Genomic DNA, 22,106 nt, shown 5'->3' with positions numbered 1-22,106 from the left:
AAATGCACATGCATGCGTCGTAGGTAGGGCGGGGGGAGATTTTGGACATTTTGGTCAGTTGTGCACGTCCCCATTCCTGTAGCAGTCTGTTCGGAGCACACGTGGCATTCGCCAAAACAGGAAGAGCATCAAGGTATTTTTTTGAAATGTGTTTTGTCCACAGATGATGTAGAGGTTTTGTGCCGTACTGTTGAGTGAAAACCAAAGACTAATTCCCACATTCGTGAACAATAAGGCGTAAAGCTTTCCTAAGGCGGAATTTGAAAGCACGTTTGTTTTTACAAGCATACGCTTGATTGAATATGAGCACAGAGGGAATTTTGAACTACATAGACTGCTAAAAACTGCTAAAAGTAACATTCATGCAGGCAAACCTTAAAGTAAGAGTTGTATTATGAATGCATTTTCTCTACAGACCCTTTTTCTGCAATCAATTGTTGAATTAAGGCAATCATCTGAGTTGAGGAACTGTTAAATCTACCTCAGGCAACTCATGTGCAACAGTGTATTCTCGGCTTCACATTAATATAGGGTTAGGAAAAGCAATACACCAATTTTATCCATACCAGTATCAGTCAAACCATACCGGAATCCAAGGATGCTCAGAAAGAAAATGCAAACTCCATGCAGAAAGGCTGCAGTTGAAAGTCATACAATTGTTGGGTGTCTTGGCTCAGTGACTAAAGGGGGCTTGCAATTTGAAAGTTGTTGGTTCAATTCTAGCTATCTCCTGTCAAATGTCAATATGCACCTGGGCAAGGCACTAAATCCCCAGTGGTTCACGGATCTGGTTGTCGGTGCATGAATGTGAGGTGACTGGGTGAACGTGGCTCTCGTGTAAAGTGCTTTGAATGGTGTGTGACTAAAAGCACTCTATGAATTCATTACGATCAATAAAATCTGATCAGTCTTAATTACCAATCTTCTATTAGTGAAAGAGGCAGTTATTTTTTTTAATTGTTTTGCCAACTCAGCACAGCAGCAACAAGCTGCTGGTTGTCAAGTCTAAATGATAATTTTTTTTCCAAAGTACGTTGTACATATTACCAATTAAAGGCCACGTTGCTGCAAAGTGAGAAAATGCACGAGAATGTCCAAACTTCTGGATGAATCTAACTATAAAAATGCTTTTTATTTTGAAGAACTGTAATTGTCTTTGTTACTCCGTTGCATGTGTGAGACAACCATATAGGATTTTGAGATCAGGGCCTTTGAGGAACTTCCAGGTTTTAGAGTCAGAATTCCTACTTCTGGGTGTGTTCTTTCTCATTGGGATGCAAGCCAAGTCTCAGTGGAAGTAAAGCGTATCTTTTTCAGCCATGTCCAATAGTTCCTCACGTGGTCAGCACTTGGGTTCTCCATATCCAACATACTGAGGGGAAATGTCTTCCTCTCAGCACTTCATGGGATTGAACTCTTTTTCTAAGGTAAATGGTGGAGTGTATCATATTTGTAGGGGGTACATGGGGCCTCCTCTTCATCATTTTTACATTACCCCTCCCTTCACAGCCGCCAGCTTGATGAATTAGGAGCTGTTTTGCCAGACAGAAACAAGATCTTGACCACCTGTGTAGATTTTTACCACTAAAACACCAGCAATAACAAACAAGAGTAAAATTTCATGTATAATTGACAGAGAACCACAAAACACACTTTGGTCTTTGGTCTGCTTTATGGTCAAGGGGACATTTCTGTAATTAGTCAAATCTTGTAGGTCTATGTGGTAAAAGATGTGCATTATGTAGCGGAGAGTCCTACCACCTGGCTGAGAGAATTGAGGCTTTTTTTAATGCGGTATGTGAATATGTTCACAAGTTTCAAATAACCACAGGACTCCCTTCCTTATATGTCAGAAAACCATTGTAACACAGGTGAACACACAGAGAAGGGTTAGGCAGAAACTCTCCTTCAAGGAAAAAGTACAACCCAAGGCATAGAGGTGAGGACACTGCACATTTAATCCTGCAGCAATCACAAATGGCTCTAACAGAGTCAGCAGCCAGACCGTCAAAGATGGCAGGTGTAGGCTGTGGGGAAGCATACAGCTTTTCAGGTAAGAACGTCTGTTGTTTTAACATGCTTTATTTTTCTCTGTCAGTACAAAATGTCCGAGTATTGTTTCATAACGTGACACACTTGGGAGAAATGGCAGAGCTGGCACATGCACACACAAACTAAATTATTCAAAATTATTCCGTTAAAAAAAACCTACTTAATGCCAACAGAGTTTTAGTTAATAGATTCACACTTTTTGTCATAAGCAGTATTAACCCCTATAACACCGTGCACACAGACCGGGCACACTAAAAAAAACCAAAAAAACAAAAACGCTTTTAAATTCCTAGGTGGGATGCCGGTCTGCTCGGTCTCCAGCAAAATAAACATTTGTCCTGACGTCCTTGACGGCTGCAGCTGGAGACTTTGCTATCACTACTTTGTTCATGGGTGGCCATTGTGTTAAAAACTGATGTCTGACTTTGGCTTTTAATATGTAACTTTAGTTACTTCCAACTTCTTAGTCTTGAGAAGTATTCCACCTACACCTCCTAGAAATGATCTAGTAGCGCCAAGAAGGTCAATGTCAATGCTCTGGAGTTTATATATTTTATGTCTTTGAAAAGATAAAGACCAAACAAAGCTATGAATAATAACACATCAAATGTGACATTTAGTGTACAGAAAAATATCAGAACATATTTATTTTCTAAAACAACTTATATGGTGCATAATCTGAGTGATAAACAAGAATAAATGTATTTATGTGCTGGGATTAGGACTCTGAAAATATATCAATTAAAGTGGAAAAACAGTAAATATGCATATGGCTTAAAAAGAAATGAAAACGTTGCCATCACCGCGCCTCACCCACTGAGCCAGATCATCTTTTTCGTACTGAATTCAGCTGCCGACCCGAACCTGGAAGTTCCATCTGTGTGATTCTCTCCAAGGTTGACTCAAGGATCGGGTTGCCCCTCCGACTTCCCTGATGTGCGCGTGTATCTGCACAGCATGTGTCTGCATACGTGCACTGGGGTGCTGTATCTGTTCTTGTGGGGCTTCTGTGTGTGTGTGTGTGCGCGCGAGTGCGTGGACGCTGAACGAGGGCCAGGTACGGGTTGAGGAGAAGGATTGATCGTCCAGCAGGGACAAAGCAGCTGGAACAGTGAACACAAGATAGACAGACAGACAGACGGACGGAAACGGGGGAATAAATCAGAGACGCAGAGAGGAAAAAAGGCGAAGGTGGCTGGAAACGAGAAGGATGGAGGGAAGACTGGAGAGGCGAGAGGAAAAGGGGGAACAGAGAATTGATCCAGACAAACAAACTGCAGATTTTTCAGAAATGAAATGATGTAATTTTTCAGAAACAGTCCAGCAGACACAAAATGTGCCACCGTTGAAAAAACTTCAGGAGGCCTAAGGAAATATCATATAATGCTAATGCATCTGACCACAATCATTCTTGAGTCTGTACAGACACACACACACACACACACACGCACACACACACACGCACACACACACACACACACACACACACACACACACACACACACACACACACACACACACACACACACACACACACACACACACTTCATTTCCCTTCCTTCCCTCTTTCCTTTTCCACTTCTCGTTCCTTCTTTTCACCACATCCCTTACTTTTCTGCCTTCTGTCTTGCAAGCACGCACGCACACACACACACACACACACACACACACACACACACACACACACACACACACTGTTCTTCTCTCTCCTGACCACATCCCCTCCTCTCTCCTCCCCTTCCAACCTCAGGTCGTGTGGTAATGACTGTGTGATGGAGCCTCGTGGCTACCAGGCTCGCGGAGGTATTTTTAGCACTTCTGGCGGTTTCCATCACTAAATATGCTCCAACTTCATATTTCAGGGCTGAAAGCTGGCCTCAAAGCGGAGAAAATGGACGGTGTGTTGCAGTTAGTTTAAGTTATTAGACGCTGGTGTTAAATGTAGCGCGAAGACGTGAGGATTGACAGCTGATGGGTAATTTGAGATGGAGCGACTGAAAAAACAGGTAGAGACGAACGCTGCACGTGAAAGAAAAGAAATGGGAATGACATGAGAAATTGTAGGAAGTAACTGAAGAAGTTACATTACCTAAGTGCTGCAGTCATGAACCTTCAGACCAAGTAATTGCTGGAAAAAAATCAAAACATTCACTCAGTCAAAGCACATTTTGCAACGATGAGTGTTTTTTTATTTCAAACAGATGCTATGAAGGCCTGATAATTCAGTTGGCATTCTATTAACACACATGCCATCAAAATGTAACATTATATTTATATCTCTTCAGTCATGGCAATCAGTGGCTTAATATTCAGTGCCTTCATACGGGGGACTTTGATTGGACCTGACAAGAACTTATAGGAAAGCACAACTCTAAGGAGCCACTTGGAGGTTTTCATTCTCACTGCCCTGACCTCAAATCATAACAGACCAATAAGATTATGCTTTTAGTTGATGCTGGTAATCTGGATGAGGGGGGAAACCTCCAGGAAGCTGCAAGACAAAAACAAAACAATCTTCAGCGTAATACACCTGAAAGAGAGAAGACTTTAAATGCCAATTTATTTAGAGGGCTTTTCAAACCAGACGAAGATCTCACAATTATATTAATAATCTGCCATACCATGAACACAGAGTGCTGCAGTATGGTGGAGGAAGAGCGTTTCTAGAGCATTAAGAGAGCATAAAAAGCATACATAATCCCAATGGTTAAATCCAGGTAGCTCATTGGTAGCAGCATGTTACTATCCAGGGTTCTAATTGGAGGAGCTTGGTAACAGCAGCGTTATCTTATCCACAATGTGTCATGTATGTATTAGTGTGGTTTGGTCAACATATAATTTGAAGAAGCAGTGGCCGTTCTGGCGCAATGCTAAGGCTACGACTTCATCACTACAACCTCATCACTTCGGCATGACATTTGATGTGAGACCTTTGGGGGTGAAGCTGCTGTGTGCATTGTGTCATAAACGGTTCTGCCAACAACTTAAAGGATCTAACCAAGCAACTGAAATGAACAATGCACTCTAAACAGCGCCGTGATCAGGCTCCATGTATGTATAGCTGCAAGTGGCTTTGCCTCTATGAGCTTGCCACATCTTGCCTCTGGGATTTTTGCCCATTCCTCTTGGACAAAACTGCTCCAGCTCCTTCATGTTGGATGGTTTTTACTTGTGAACAGCAATCTTCAAGTCTGAGCACATATTCTCAATTTGGATTGAGGCCTATGACTTTGACTAGGCCTTTCTAACAGCAGTGGGCTTCAGGTCATCGTCCTGCTGGAAGGTGAACTTCTGTGCCAGTCTCAAACCACAGGCAGACTGACAGATTTTGCTAAATAACATCCCTGTATTTAGCACCATACATCTTTCCCTTGACTCCGATTAGTTTCCCAGTCCCTACTGCTGAAAAACATCCCCATAGCATGATGCTGTCACCACCATGTTTCACGGTAGGGATGCTGTTCTAGGGGTGAGGGGATGAGTTGGGTTTGCAGCAGACAAAGAGTTTTCTACTTTTCTTTTACTTCCATAAAGCTCAGCTCTATGGAGCATACAGCTTGGTGCTCTGGTGCTCTGGAGGGAAAACATCAAAGATTAAAAACATTTTTATAACCCGTCCCTGACTTGTACTTCTCAACAACTTTGTCCCTGACTTGTTTGGAGAGCTCCTCGGTCTTCATAGCGTGATGCGTCAGTATCTTAGAGTTGCAATCTTTGAGGCCTTTCAAAAAGGCGTGTTTACATTGACAGATCATGTGACACACATTATGCACACAGGTGGACTTCATTTCACTAAATACACGATTTTTGACGGTAATTGGTTGTATATGTGTATATATGCAAACCTTTGCATAAAATAAAATGAAAATGTATATTAGATTGTGAAGAAGCAATTGGTTAGGATAAAATATCTGCAATAACATTCTGGTAAGATAGTTTGGAAAGCAGCTGCAAAAATTGCATTTGGAGATTTCAAAGGACATGATTATTGCCGCTACATTGGAGTTAAAATGAGCAGATTTTTCTGCTGTCCAGCTGCGTCATAGTAGTGTGAAAATGTCCTATGCAAAGGCACTGTTCCTGTGGGCACCTGCAAAGAATTTGGGATTCTTTTCAGGTGGATCTTTTCTGTTGGGATATCGCAGATTATGTGGCAACTATAAAATCTGGCTATTTTTAAATTATTTATAGTCCCCCAAAATCTTTGCTAACATGCAGCAAGTCTCCAGTTCAGGCCTGCTTACATCTGCCTTTTTCGTAGCAGCAATAGTGCTGCTTAAGTCATATTTTGTTTTTGGCAAAAAAAAAAAAAAAAAGAGTAATGCCTTGCTCACTTTGTTTCCATAACACGAGTCAGCTGCAGCTGCCACTGAACAGTACATTTACCTCTTAAACATTCAGCAAAAATTCCCGTCCCAGAGCCAGCTTGCTTCCAAATATGTCCCAATAACAAACTTTCCTACTGCTTTTTTTTTCTGTTTTCCACTCGATCCCATCTTAAACTTTAAAGCAGACCATGCAGTGAAACCTCAGTGATAATCCTGCAAATTTTCTCCATAAAAGTATAATAGCAACACAGCAGATTCTTTATTTTTTGAATGTCATCCTCAGCACCAGTTGGACAGTCTTGGTGAGTCTTTCTTTTTAGCACACATGGCTGAAAAATGGGATTTACTGATGTCTAAAATGTGTCTACTCTTCTTCTCAAGAACAGTGTGTGCCAATTATATATATATATATATATATATATATATATATATATATATATATATATATATATGTGTGTGTGTGTGTGTGTGTTAGTGAAGTGATTTACCTTTTATTCCTGCAGGTAAAAGGTTTAAGCAGAAATGATGTATCAGGTAGCCAAGAATCTACTTTACTCTCATATGAGAAAGTAAATCAAGACAAGGTTTGAAATGTTTTTTTAAGATGCTCTTAATGTCTTTCTTTAAGATTTGCCATTGGAAAGCCTTCAATTTATACTGATCAAAATTTTAGGATTTGTTTTCCTCACAGAAAGACAAGGAGATCCTCCTGAGCTGATTGATGTCTCACGGAGGGCCGAAGATCTGATTCCTTCTTCCGCTTGAAAGCTTCCACATTTTTACTAGGATCTCCATCTCATCCGTCTTCATTTCTGTTGGAGCAGACGTCTCGTTCTCCCTGAAGATACGTCCCTTCTCACAAGGAGCCCCATTGTCTGCGTGGGTTTATTGTCCATACCGAGACAAGTGGCACAGGCAGATTGTGTTACCTTTTGGGACCTGGAATCTCATCACTCCCCACCTGCCAGGGCATGCTAGCACTATATCCACTGCTGGGTTTGATTTGCTATAAATTCAGTCTGCGTGGTAAGTAAGAAGACCACGATCTGCTCCTCTTTCATCGCGATCGTATTGATGTAATAACAACATCAACTGAAGCCTAAATCTCCATTGTCAGAGCCAAAACCCACCTAAAAGTAAAGTGGGAGTGACTTGGGGCAGTTTTGGTTGTCAGTGTCTTTATTCATCAATTTTATACAACAAGCATAAGATAGCGCCCTATATGTGTGTTTTAGTAGAAGCATCTTCTTTTCATTATACCTAATCCTTCTTTTTTTTCCCCAGTCTTGTCTGTTTTGTCATTTCTGTGTGTGCGGCGTTAGTTCCTGTTATTCAGTCGGCTTTCTGGGAAAGAGAGTTTTCACCAGTCTGATCCTTACTAAGGACTATCGTCACACCTGAGTCTCTTTGGCATAAGCACAAGCACACACAGCGGCTTTCATTAGTAGGAAAACTTTGAAAGATGCAGTGCCTTACAAACGTATTCTTGATCTTTTTCACATTTCATGATCTTACAGCTGAGAACTTAAGTGTATTTCTTCTGGATTTTATGTGATAGATAAACCCAGAGCAATATTTGTAAAGGGGAAGGAAAGTTAGACACACTCTTTGATAGATAAAAATCTGACAGTGCGTTGTGTATTTATATTCCGCCCCCCTTAGCCAGCACTACTGTAATCACATCTCCAAATGTACTAAATAAAGATTACATGACACATACATTGTTTTACATTTTGGCCAAAAAAGTTACATTTTAGTTTAATCTGACCTGAGCACCAGCTCCTACAGTTTAGCTGTGTATTCAACATTGCCTGCTCTGTCCATTTACGTTGAACATGTTTGGGGGACTGCAAACTGGTACTTTGGGTTTTTACTTAAGCATTGCATGTTTGGATTGCATTTTTATAATTTGTCTATAACAAGTTTCTTATTTGTTGCCACATGTTGCAATTACTTATTGGATTGATTGTTTATTCCATTTTGCCATGAGATACACCACAAGCCCAAAACAAATTACAAACATTACATTTTCAACAACTTGGAGAAAAAAGTTCCGAGACCTATTTTTAAAGCCATGCACATTTTTATGGTTTTTCCTCTTTAATTTGTTTTATTACACAACCAACATCTCCTCATATTCAGCTTAAAAAAGATCCCGATTCTTTTGATTAGGGACAATCATCAGTTTTGTTGTTGCTGTAGCTGATGAATTCCAATCACAAATCTCATTGAATTAGCAGATAAAGTACGATTAAAGACCTTAACGGTTATTATGTTAGCCAGCTGATCTATGCCCTGTAAAGTGTGGCATTTCTTTAGTTGTCATTTCACTACCCTGGTTTGAAAAAAATAAGGATTTTATTTGGTCCAGTGTGGTGAAGCTTCTTTTAAAGCCAAAACACATGTTCTACAGTAAATCTTTTGCAGCTTTCATTGTTCTCTTGAACAATAATACATTAAAAACTGCTTATTGTCCATAATTTTTAAAATGTCACTAGTCTCACAAACCCTTGTTTATAAAATACTTCTTCTATCTTGTCACCCGAGTTTCCCAAGCTTACTTATTGTTGTTTCTGCACCAACATCACGATTTATTATTTCAAGTCAATAATATATTTCAAGGATTTTGCTGAATTAGGGGGAAACTTTTGAGGTACATTATTCCATTTGATTCAGGTGTGTTTTTGCATGGAAACATCTGAAGCAGGGAGGACAGTGCGATTCAAGAACCAAAGCTGAAGAAGTGCTTCTCATATTGGTCAAAAACTATGACATGAGTTTTGAACTGCATTCATAATGTAGGCGAATCAAAAACAAAAGCATGCTCTATACACAGTCTATGAAGGCCCCCAAGAGATGAGAGAATGATAAGTTCTGTGAAACAGAAAACAAATCCAGGTTCTCTACTATTTTGGTGGTGGTCACTTCAAGCATTCAGTATGAGGACGTGAGGAAGTCTTCATTAGTGCAGACAGAGCATCTGCATACCTTAAGCATTTTGTGATATTGTTAGGATGACAGTTCATAGCAGTGGCAACTACCTCTTTCCGTTTGGACATTCATCCACAGAACAGTCCAACACTGGGTGATGTGGAAGCATTATTTATTTAAATAAGGCAAATACATCCATGACAGTGTGATGGGGATGTATGGTTAATGTTAATAAATGATGTGTGATGGACTGGCAACCTGTCCTCCAGGGAGTGCCTACTCTTGCCCAATGACTACTGAAGATAGGCACCATCCTTCCCCCCAGCAACTCAACACCTAATATTTATAGGATACACATTCTTTGTCACTGTCTTAATGTACCATACTAATAAAACTCCACATTTCTCTTTAACTATTTTTGCAATGCCTGATAACAGAATGTTGTTGTAGTTAGTGACATTGATGTGTCATAGAATATTATAGAAGATGTACCAGAGAAGCAGGTCTACAGGCTGTTTGACATTAATGTAAAACGTTCTTTATTATTTTAGTCAATCAAAAACAGGTTTGGAAGGAGTCAAATACAGTAGGATTGCATTTGTAGGGGTTCTTTGGAACATTTGGAGAAAAAGTGATATGCTCAAGTGCTTATAGAGCCAGACCACTCTCAGCTGGATCACATTCCAATATTAAAGTATCTGAAATAAGATATTTCACCGACCTGAACTTTTTTCCCCATTGGCCAACAGTGTTGGCCAAATAAATCTCTGTAGTTTCTCTGGGATAAATGAATGCCATGCGAATGCACACAATAACTTAGCCATTTTAAAAAAAAATACATAAAGGTGGCTAAAATTCCATGAAATTGTATCTCTCAACAGAGGCTTCAAATCAAAAGCATACCACTGTGACTGCAGGAGAAAAGGAGTAAAGAGACTGGTAAACAACTTAGGTTCATTATTTTTCAACTACAGGCTTGTGCAAAAATAGTTTATACCCAAATGAGGCACAGTTTGGAGTTTGGAGCGGGGAATTTGCCAAATTATAGCACATACAGTGCTGTCTCTTTAACCTCACTAATGTGCCGAAGTCCTCTCCTTCAATTAGCTTCCTGCCCGCATATGGACGTACACAACAGTTCAACCCTTATATGAAAGATTAGATTGAAAATTCCATCGAGATAATTTTATGAACAAAATCTTTACTTCAATTGCTTTTGTAATATAGTAGGAAACTGAAATTTCAGCTGGTTTTGTTCCAGTTGAATAGTGTTTGTGGAATTTTAACTCATGGCCTCAACTTTGCTTTCTTCATCTTATACTGCCGTCACTGTTTTCAGTCTTTTCATGTCTGTTAGTGTCTAAAGAAATCTGTTGCAGGGAAATAAGTATGAGGACATGAAGCACAATTTGTCCAACATCAGGTCCTGTAAAGTGTGTGTGTGTGTGTGTGTGTGTGTGTCACTTTCTGCCTGTCTTTAGAAATGAGCTAAAGGTAGACTGACTGAAGTTGGACAATTATAGTTCCTCCTCGGTAGCACCAGAGAATTTCATAGTTATCACCAGAAGAAAATATTTTACTTCTGAACTGAAACATTGCCATGATCTGCTTCGAACATGAAGGTATTTTGACACTTAAAGAAGACATATCATGCTTTTCAGAGATACGTCTGAGAGGGACTCATTTTGATACGGTCTCTTCAAATCTAAAGGCTAAATCACTAAAACTAAATCTAAAACTGAAGGACTTGAAAAATACTCAAACAGAATATCTACGCGCCACCTGGAAAGACTACATTCAAATTTTCTGCACTCCTGAAAACTCCAAGTACACAGCAAAATGTATTTAAGGGCTAAAAAAAATGGATTTTACATGATATGCCCACATTAATGATTTTACAAATTTGAATCTTACCAAGAGTAAATATGGATTATTCTAATTAAAGAAAATAAAAAGGTTAATATTCATGATTTTGTATTTTGTCCCATAAGAGAATCCAATGAAGCTTCAGATAGCTTTACATAAACAAAATGATACAGTTACAGTGTTCAATGCCAGACATCATCGTATGCAAAGAAGTGTGATGATTTGAGAAAATGTTTTGTTTCGGCTGAAAGAAAGATTTAATTTGTCTAGGTAATAAATGTTAACTGGCCAGCAAATTTAGCAGAAGAGCGGTGGTAACTGAAAGTGTGATAGTCTTTGCTTTTTTCAGGAAAAAAGACTGTCATAGTGTAAGCGAAGACAATAACTGTATGAACACCATGTTCAGGTCTAAACTGCAAATTTGCTGAAAACCTAAATGAAGATAGTTTCAATTTCATGTTGAATTTAAGAACAACCTGATATCCTGAAGGCATTTTCTAACATACCAGGGAACCCAAACATGCAGCCAATTGGGAGGCAAGCAATTCTCAGCTGAGCTGAGAACTCAGTCAAGGCCTGGATAATTATATTTTAGCCTTTTTTCCCCCCAACTGAACGATGTGGAACTGGAGCAAATTAGTCAAGAAAGACTGGAAAAACTACAGCATCCAGATGTGCAATGCTGAAATTATGCATTTCAGAGTCAAGGCAGTAATTGGCTCCAAAGGGCCTTTCCAATTTTCACATCATTCTCAGATTCAAAATCTTGTATCTGAGAATGATGCTCTGTCAGGAGTAGTGAATGCTGCTTGTCAAGACTCGATGCAATCCATAGAATTTAATTTAATCGTTCGCCATAGTATAAAGCTATTGCTTTACCTAATCTAAAAATGATCTACAAGTCTTATAAGTCCTTCAAACAAAGTTTTGGTGAAAACACATAGAACAGACAAAATTGCTACATAAAGATGTCAAGGTTGAATTGTTTTAGGGTTGATCAAATAAGCTAAACAAGTCAGTTTGTCTTTGTTTAAGCCTTCTGATAGCACGTAAAACCTTATAATATACCGTATTTTAAATGTGTCCATCATTAAGGCCAATGAAAGATGTCCATGGGTGAGTAGTGTTTGGAAGGTGTTAGGAGAGAACTAATCAATAATCTTGAAAAACTGGTTTTAGAATTTTATATCAAAGCAGCTTAATTGAAACAGGAGGGGTATCATTTAAACTGGTATAGCAGCTCAGTTAAAAATAAGAGAACCTTACGCTGGACTCACACTGACTATGGTGTGGGTACGGTGCAGGCACGGTGTGGGCACCGCAGTGAACTCAGTGTGCACACTCCACATTCGTCATGGTGCGGTGCGGGTCTGGTTACTGAGGTCGTGCGCTGCTGCAGAAAACTTTGGAAGGTTTTGATTTTTGCCGGTCGCAGCAGCGGTCACATGTCAAGTGCCAGGAAATTACATGAGGAAGTTCGATGGTGCCTGATGCCGGCTTGTTATAGCTTCCTGTGTCTTTCAAAAATAAAACAAGTCGGCAAACTCTGCATTTTCTCTCTGTCTTTGCCTACTCAAACGCGTTCGCTCGGAAATATGAACATTAAGCCATAGCCCGTGACACAGAGTCAAATTTGGGTGGTAGAGCCTCACTAGCATCAACTGTGAGGGAAAACAACTGAGGTAGTGCTTGCACAGCTGAATACGACTACTGTTTTTGAGGCTCTTCCTAAATACTGCACTGGTTATCTGGGCATAAGTTTGAACCCACGTGAACCTCGGTTCTCGCGAGTGCCGTTTCCACAGCCAGTGCTGCAGCTGGCCACTGTTTCCCTAGGAGCAGTGTGAGTGGGTTTGCAGAGAAAGCCCACTGGATCAATAGTGTACCTGCACCGTAGTCACTGTGAGCCCGCAGTTACACCTGTAAACACACAAAGGAAGCGAGTCAGAATAATACTTATTATAAATAGATAGGTAATTATATAGGCTGCACTACTAGAATCAGTAATTATGGATATACAAGTTATCACATGCCTCTGTCCACATTGACTTTATATATTTTGTCTTAAAACAAAGCATCACTGTTGCAAACAGTAGCTTGTGTGCAGTCCTGGCGCTGCAAGCCAAACCTTTTATCTCCTTCCAGAAGAGTCCTGCAGTGACTTACCTTGACACTGATCATTTCTTCCTTATTCATTTTTACAGACCAGTACCAGTCAAAGATTATATATTTTGCAAACCTTTGCAGCCAAGTTTGCATTTGAAGTCGTTTGGAGCGGGAGTCGGATGGAACATGCTGTTGTTATTATGAGAAGTGGAAGCTGTCCAGCTGCCTAGAGAGCAAGACAGGCACACAATCGCATGGTCAGAAGAAGAAAAAAAGCCACAGCGGTTACTATGCACGGTTTAAATCTGCTCTCGTTCCCTAAGTCTTCTACGCACACACACAGCCCAGAACTTTTACATAAACAAAGGGATGCACACACAAGGACAGCAAGCAGGAACACATACAAATCATCTAAATGCACAGCACACATCCATGGACAATTAATGCTGATATAAATCAGCTGCCCAATTTCTGGTTGGAGCGTGGAGCAATTTCTCCCCCCCTCTCAAATTCCACAAAATGATCTGCAGTAATTTATGGCGTGTTTTCCACCAAGGGGAGTGATACGGGGTTCTGGGCTGTAAACGTTGCTCTGCCATGTTTATTTTCATTTCATTTTGCTCTGCCTCTACTAACACTTTACCTTGGTGATTTAAGAAGGTTAAGAGTGGTTTTGGAATCCCACCAGCTGGATCAGCGCGTTCATGTGTGTGTGTGTGTGTGTGTGTTTGTGTGTTCGTCCTTCATAGCAACGTCAGAGTTTTTTTGTGTGTGTGCTTCTTCTAGACTTGATTAGAAAAATACAATTTTACACAAGTCTAGCTCTTGCAATATTCTGTCCTGTTTTTGTCACAGACAAAGATCCCTTATTATTGATTGCCCACCATGTATTTTTGTTTGCTTGCAGATGGGCAGATGTATTTCATGTAACTATTAGAACACGAATACGAGGCGACTTATTCGTGAATGATCAGTTAATCAGCTTTTTAATCCAGCACTGTTGTGTTCAGAGTTCTTCTTGATACAATGCATTTTAGCTTTTTGCAGTATCTAGAATAGGGTTTTTCACAGTGCAACAACCACATGTATTAATCTGTACTGTTTGTACAGATTAATACATGTGGAATTTCTTACATATGACATGGAAAATTCTTACATACTACTGTTTAAAATTTTAAACCCTTTATGCAGTTTTGCTTGCAGTTTTTTCTCCTTTTAGTCGCTAAACGCTCTGCACTTTTTTTCAGCCATGTGAATTTTGCATTTAAACTGCAGTCTTAGGAACTCCTTTGGACTTCCACCAAACAGAAAAGCCTAGTTCATGTGCAAATTTGAGGAGTATGTGCTTCTTCCTATGTGGAGTTCCTACTTCAGCTGAGAGCCAATCACATTCCATTGCTATGTCCAAGGGACACTGAATAATAATAGAGCTTTATTCACTGGATTAAAGAACACGGATTGTGCATAGCTGGTGTTGTGCCTAGTATTAAAATAACTTGGGTTAAGTTCTGCGAAAAGGAGTGGGCATGATGTGGTTGTGGCCTTGGCATGTATTTTCTGTTGGCTAATCCATTCAATTTCACTCAGGTCACTTGTCACAGATGCATATCTTTCTTGCCACTATGCTCTCCCCCTTTGCACCCATGACCCTGATATACAACAGTCATGATAATGAGACACTACTACGAGCCTATGGACATTTTGTGCATTTATTCTCAGTCAGGGGTTATGGGCAACGTGCTGGATTCTTAATCCATGCCAGAAAACCTTGCCAAGACCTGGCAAAGACCCCTCTTTAGTTTGAATTTGTTATGTCATAGTGCGGTCTTAAAGTGAGAAGGGGGCTTGGACCAGCTTTTTCTTATTTGACTGCCAAGGTACCATCTCCAGCACCAAAGAAAATGGTGCTACATTTACAGTGTCCTTCTGCTTTTATGTATGCAACCGTTTCTCAAGGCACATTTTGGTCTCGGCTAACTTAAAGTGTGTAAGAGTGTTCCTGTTTGCAGTCCAAGTCGGCTATTGAATCTGCTATTCTGCTAATGTGAGAAAAGGCAAAGACTGGAGTCTGTTATTGTGTGAGGAGAACTGACCAGGCCTCAGTCGCACATACTACTTGATTTTTTTTTTGAAGAACTATAAAACTAATTACAGTCAATTAGAGATAAAAAAAGAAGTAAAAACAAAGAAAAAAAGAGAGAGGGACTCGCATTTAAGACCACGATCCAGTAAACAATGAAGGGCCTTATTAAAATAAATCCAACATTTCAGATATTAAACATAAAGGGTGTTTAAAGTGCTCTGAAATTAAAACATTTCTTTAAAGCTAGAGTCCACAATTTTTCTTTAAGTTTCCCCAAGTCCTTTTGTGAATAACTGTGCATGAACAAGACCTTCTTACCTGCTCTTCCGCTCCTCAGGGGGATCACGTGAAATAAAAATCTCCCTAATCCACTCTGGTCTTATTAGTTTCTACTGAGGTCTCCCTCTTCTTCTCATAAACGTGCATGTGGATTGCTTCTTGCGACTCTCAGCCATGTTCAAAGTATACAATAAGAGCAGTGGAGCTACAATGAACGGCTAACACTGAACACCACTAAGCTAACCAGTGTGCATGTGGAAAACTAACAAAGAACATGCACTGGTGATTCTGGCTTTACATGAGTGCATCAGGATGAATGGCATGTAGGACAACCAATAAGGTGACTCCCCTGGAACTTGAGGGACAGAGGAGAGTGAGGGCAGGACCAAAACTCTGACCAATCCCTGCCCTTCGGACCGAACAGCAAGGATTGGTTATGAGGATGAGTTTTACAGGTCTGCAGCTCCCACAGAGATCACATTTTTAAACCTCCTTTTTCTGAATACATAATGTGTTGACTACTTTCAGGATGGAAGGACCATTTCACCCAGTATGATAAAAAGCGTTTCTGAACAGGATTACCAACTATAGCTTTAATGTATCAAACAAAGTGGTTCAGAATTTAAAGAACTGACAAAAACATTTTACAATTAGTGTGTGAAGGCTATTTATTTAAGAAAATCTACTTTTGTTTAAGATAGAAATAATAAATATGTTTATATTGAATCAACATTCAAACTCAATACAAAACCCACATAAATTCTAACTCATAACACGAGTCAAAATCAAACTTTCACTTAAGAAATTCAGTTCTGGGTTAAACCTAAAGTATTTCCAACTGCATCCCCTTCCCATTATGGGGGAGTTGATCAGAAATACAGCCTGTCCAAAGTCTGAGAATATCTTCTATTATCGCCACCTACTGGTATCTTTGTTTACCCTACAAAGTGCCAAAGTGCCATCCTCACAAGTTTGATGCGTTCAGCTGGTTTAAGATGGTTGAGCAAACGCTGCAGTGTGTAAACCCTCAGCAGGAGCGGTCGCTAAATGTGTGCTCCTCAGTCTTTCAGGCGTGAAACTAAATTCACTGAAACCAGTCTGTTGGTGTGAGATCCAAATCTTTTCAAGATATCTGTGAAGACACAGCGCTTTGAATGTCTTGTTACTGAAAAGTACTATATCATTAAACTTACTTTAATGATATAGTGGCTTTACTTGTAATATATCAAGGAATCAGAGAATAAATCTGCAATCTCCTTTTCCTGCATTTCTGACTGACAATGTTTTAAAAGTCCCTCCTCACCAACAATAATGTCAAAAAGATGGAAACCACAAATATTTACCTCCCACTGCCACTTACCAGGTTTGCTTGTGTGCAAAGCCGGCTTCTTCAGACTGAATAGACAAATGCTTCCCACTGATCAGAAGTATGCATTTATTTATTTGACTAGCTAGCAGTGGAGTTTTTCCCTGTTTAACCTCAAGGAAGATATTTCTGCGGCCTGGACGCAGTCCATTGATTAGCTCCGATAGTTTGGACAGCTACTTAGTGACACACTGCAGGAAAGAAATCCCTTATTTGTGCTTGCACACCAACTAGCCCGGCTTGATGAAACTCGGTGAAGGTTGGTGGAAAATATTTGGTTTAAATCTTAATGGATAGCTCCTATGGAAAAAAAAAATCTTGACTAGAGAATATGTATCAGAAGGAAAACTGGGCAGATCTGCCAAGCCAAAAGTAGGTCTGCATCAAGCTGTGTAGGCCTACTCTAATATTGATGGCTTTAACGTCAGGGTTCATATCCTACAATGAGCAGTGATGTAAAAATATTAAGGAGACATGGCTGTTGAATGACTTGCAGTCTGCTGAGGGCCAAAAACCAAAATTTGAAGAAGTTTTCTTAGTTCAGCTGGTAAAAGAAAGAGTTCATTAATCTTACACGTAGCGTACGATGCCAGCTGCCACTCAGTTAGTCTGTAATCGTCACTCATCAGTCAGCCGCTCAATCTTTCATTCTGTCAGCCGTCTTAGCCAGCTTGTCAGCACCCAACCAGCCCATCGGCTTGTCAGTTAACCAAACAAATGAAAAAAAAAAAAAAAAACATTCAACCAGTCGGTAAGTCCATTCAGATCCCATCATGTACGTTAGGAGCAGTTTCCCTCAAGCAAATCTGATTAAGCATGAAATAGAAATCGAGAGAAACAGGAAGATACATAAACCATGTCTGGAGCACACGAGTGAGCGCAGGGAGATATGTATCTGTGTGTGCAGGCAGATCCTGGAGTTATTTTCTGTAATACCCCCAGTTTCATTTAAGGCTTGGTCAGGGTCCAGGTGGTTGGCTCTAATGCCGTCCAGATGGGGGACACAGAGCGGAGAGTGGCCAGATTTTTTTCCAGAGTTTCTGTCGAAGCAGGACTTCTCTAATAAAAGCAGAGCAGATTTTCACAGTTCCGCAGACAAAACCTTGCATTCTGACTCTCAAAGGGGAAGGGAGAGCAAGTAGGACCGCAATGTTATACTTTGTTTTTATTAAAGGAACTGATTGACAGCTTGGAGGGAATTTTCCAGCGTTAAACCAAGGGTCTTATTGGAGAGGACAGAGTGGTGAGCAAAGGGACCTGGCGAGGCAAAGCAGCGCTCTGGCAAGCTGCTACTGACTGAAGGCTTGGCGTCCTTTCTAATTCTCTTCTCCTACCATCGCGTTCTCCTTCTACTCTCTATCTATTGCCGAGGTCCAGATTGCTCTGAGGTGTACCTGATCTTGTGCTTTTCCTCTCCCTAACCTTTCCGCTCAAAGGCCAGAGGCTCATTCAGTTGCAACATCCATGGTAATAATTCTCATTTCATGAAAATACTTTATGCGCATTTCACTTTATTCTTCATTTTGAGCACCTAATAACTGTGTCTGATACCCAAAGTGTCCCTTTGGGAACTGCAGCCCGTTTTCATGCCTGCCTGCATAGGGCCTAATAAAACCCAGAGTGCCTCTTGATTCAAGCAGCCTACGAAAAGGATAAAACACCTGCACCAGTGTGTCTGAGGATGGGTTAGTACATCTATCTCCTTCTATCTTCAGTGTCCATCTCTCAAAGCCTGGATCCAATTAAAAAGACTGAACAGAACCCTCTATGCATGGTGAGAATGGAGGAACAGTTTTTTGGATATCGTTTCTGGTCTGCTCTTTTCTCTCGCTAATATTTCACACATTGTCATGGGATTTTAGCCGCAACAACGTTTGGCTCAGGTTTCCATTGCTAACAGCACACAGTTATGTCATCTCGGATCTATTTTTACATGTCACTGTATGGCATGAAATTACATAGAAATCAATGGATTATTAGCTCTTTATTTGCGCCTCTCTAAAAAGGGTGTTGATCGAGGCTTGGATGACGCTTCAAAAGGTGGAGGTTATCATTTATATCTACATGTCATCTCAACCGTGCCACCTTTTTCCAGCTTTCTGTTGCTTTCCCGGTTATTTGGAGTCTGATTATAGCTGTGTGCACACTCAACCATGCTGCACTAATAAAAGAGGCCTCCCTCGCAGGCCTCTGTGATTACAAAGTTCTATCCTTGTCAGCAGGAAATGTCTTTCTAACAACCAATTAAAGATGAGCCAGGCCGCATGCCTGTGAGGGGAATGTTTACGCAGCGGACCTCGTGGACACAGAAAGAAGGCAAAAAGATTTATTGTCATGGAATGCAAGGAGAGAGAGAGAGAGAGAGAGTCTGAGGGTGGCGAGGAGGACAAATGCTGCAGGGTCCGAGATTTGGCACTTTCACAGGTGTGCACAACAGGGGGGTTTTAGGCGGAAGTGTATACACACATTCGTGCGTATACGCGGGTCAGAGTGTGTGCGCGCGCATGTGTGGAGCTGCCAAGCCGGCCACCTGTCTTTCCCTCGTTGTAGTTTTAGTGTTTCCTTTCATCCGGACCTCGGCAGCAGAGCTCCCACCTGGGGCAGTTAGCCTCCTGCCGTGTATGTCTGTGCGCCTGTGTGTTTGCGTAGCTCGGCTCTCAGGTGGATTGCAAAGACTAATATTCCTAAAGGTGCATTTCACTCTTTCCTTCACCTTTTTTTTTTAATATCTTTCTTCTTTATATTTTATAGAGACAGCTCGAGTGGAAGCAGGAAGCTGGCCTACAGGCCCGCAGAGCAGAGGAGGACACCAGAGAAAACTTCTGCTCCAAAGTCAACAGGAGGTCATGCTTCAGGAAAAGTACTGCTACTGATCCATCTTTAATTAATAGGCCATATTCAGCTGGGTACCATCAGAGAGCAAGAACATGGATGAGTTGGAAAAAGAGCAGGAAGTGCTTCTGTCTACTTCACTGGTTCTCATGTTATGACAGTTGAGAAATGGTGAAATAACTCGTTTGTGTTTTTGAGATGTGGTCCAAAGGCCCGTCTGGCCACTTATTTCTGAATAATTTGCTTATTTATAAAAGCTGCGGAGGCCAGTCTGAAAAATTCCAAGCTTTATTTTCTGTTTCCGACTCAGCAGTTTATGGGTCTACAGAGTGAGAGGTATAACCGAGGTAGATGCTCCGTGAAGCCAGGCAGTATTGGGGGATGAATGTTTCGGCTATTTCATCAGTGACCCATAAAGTGGTGCATTCGTCAATATTTTCACACACATACTGATTTAACAATGGCTCAGATGATTTTGCGTGATGTGAAAAAGCCCAAACAGAACCCAGAAGACTCCTTGGTTGAACCTGTAAACCAACATGAGAGATGATGAGGCAGAGAGTGGTTTGAGCGTTTCTCTTTTCACAGCAACATTATGCAAAAGCTACCCGGTCACATTCATGGAGCGCCATGGAGAAGTGCTGTTTAAACAAAGAATAAACTTGTATTTGAATTCAGATACCTTTTGTGGCTGCACTCAATACCCAGTTAAGTCTTGAACCACTGACCACTGCCTTTGTTTCATCCTTAACAATCAGGTGTTTTCAGTCAGAAGAAAAAAGGCATTTAACCCACCTAACAACTATAAAAGTAAGATATGGTGTAGCAGTTCATTACTTTGTACTTTTAAGCAAAGCTCAGTTACATTTACTGGAGTACATTTTTGAACAAAATGTACTTTTAGAAGTAGCTTTACTGCACTTTACCTTTACTCTTACTTGAGTACTTTCTTGGCTGACAACTTTTTACTTGTACTTGAGTAAAAATGTTGAAGTAGTGCTACTCTAACCAGCTCTGCATACAAGGGAAACTAATGTTATAAACAAACTAGGGGCGAGACTTTGATATGTTGATGGTGATTAATTAATTGAAAAATTGTGCATTAATTAAAAATATTTTTTTTAAATGAACTGTATAGTGTAAACACATGTGCTGTTTGAAATAGGGTTTAAATAAATAAACAACAGATGTCAGAATGCAGTAAATCTTGTGATATGCAGCTTTTAAACTTGCAGTTAGATCCATCCATCAATCCATTTTCTTACTCGCTTTATCCCTCATGGGGTCGCGATGCAGTTAGATCGTTTTATTTAATTAATAACAGTTGGTCTTCGATCACGCCGAGCTGCTGCTTTACTGTGAGGCATTGCAGAGCCTTGGTCTGGCATTAAAAATTATTTAATTTTGATTTATTAATTAAGCAAACCAGCATTATGAAAGTTCTGTGATACTGTCGCTAGATGGCGCCACATCAGTTTATATCTGCTAATCGTACCTGGTGCTGAGGCTATTTTAATTTAAAAAAGGACCATCAAAACATTATCAGGATGGAGGCTTGGTGGATATAACCTTATTTTATCATGATCAATATGTTTTTTGTATTTTTTAAACACATGATGTGGTTATATACCTTTAAAATTTCAGGTAAAGGGTTAGGGCTCCATGCTTTGAAATGGTAAAGACTTTGTAATCCCTTCATTTTCTATTGCATTCAAAACTCCAACTGCTATCAAAAGGTCCTTATCAAAATCACCAGATCAGACCTCAAATAAATCTGGAAAACGTCATTGTCCAGGACAGCCTGGTTCATCTCTATTTTTATTCTGTACATCCTTTAATTTCTGCATTTTAAACTGGACCAAAGGCTCTTGAACCACATTTGGTTTAGAAGTCAAAATGAAAATTGACATTTCTATAAGAATTTTGTGTATCACAGATAAACTATGTTTCAAAGGGTTTGTCATTTTGTTTTGGGTTAAAATGTCCAGAATGTGTTTTCATGTGACCTTTGACCTCTCACAGAAAAGAACTAATCTGACGTCCCCCAAAATGTATTTACTAGACATTAGTCTAGTTTAAGTAGCCAGCTAAACCTGTGGCATCCTGAGGTTTCTGTGCTTTGAGGGGTCAGTATGACCAGAAAAGCGCCGTGTAAAATTTGTCCATTTACCTTTTACCATGGATGTGTGACAAGCACATGGCCTCGTCAATTGCTCGGTTCAAAATAAGGTTTGGCTGAATGCCTTGTCCAAATCCTTTACTA

This window comes from Fundulus heteroclitus, chromosome 3 (assembly GCF_011125445.2).
Source record: "Fundulus heteroclitus isolate FHET01 chromosome 3, MU-UCD_Fhet_4.1, whole genome shotgun sequence".
NCBI lineage: Eukaryota > Metazoa > Chordata > Actinopteri > Cyprinodontiformes > Fundulidae > Fundulus > Fundulus heteroclitus.
Note: the sequence above shows the minus strand (reverse complement) of the source record.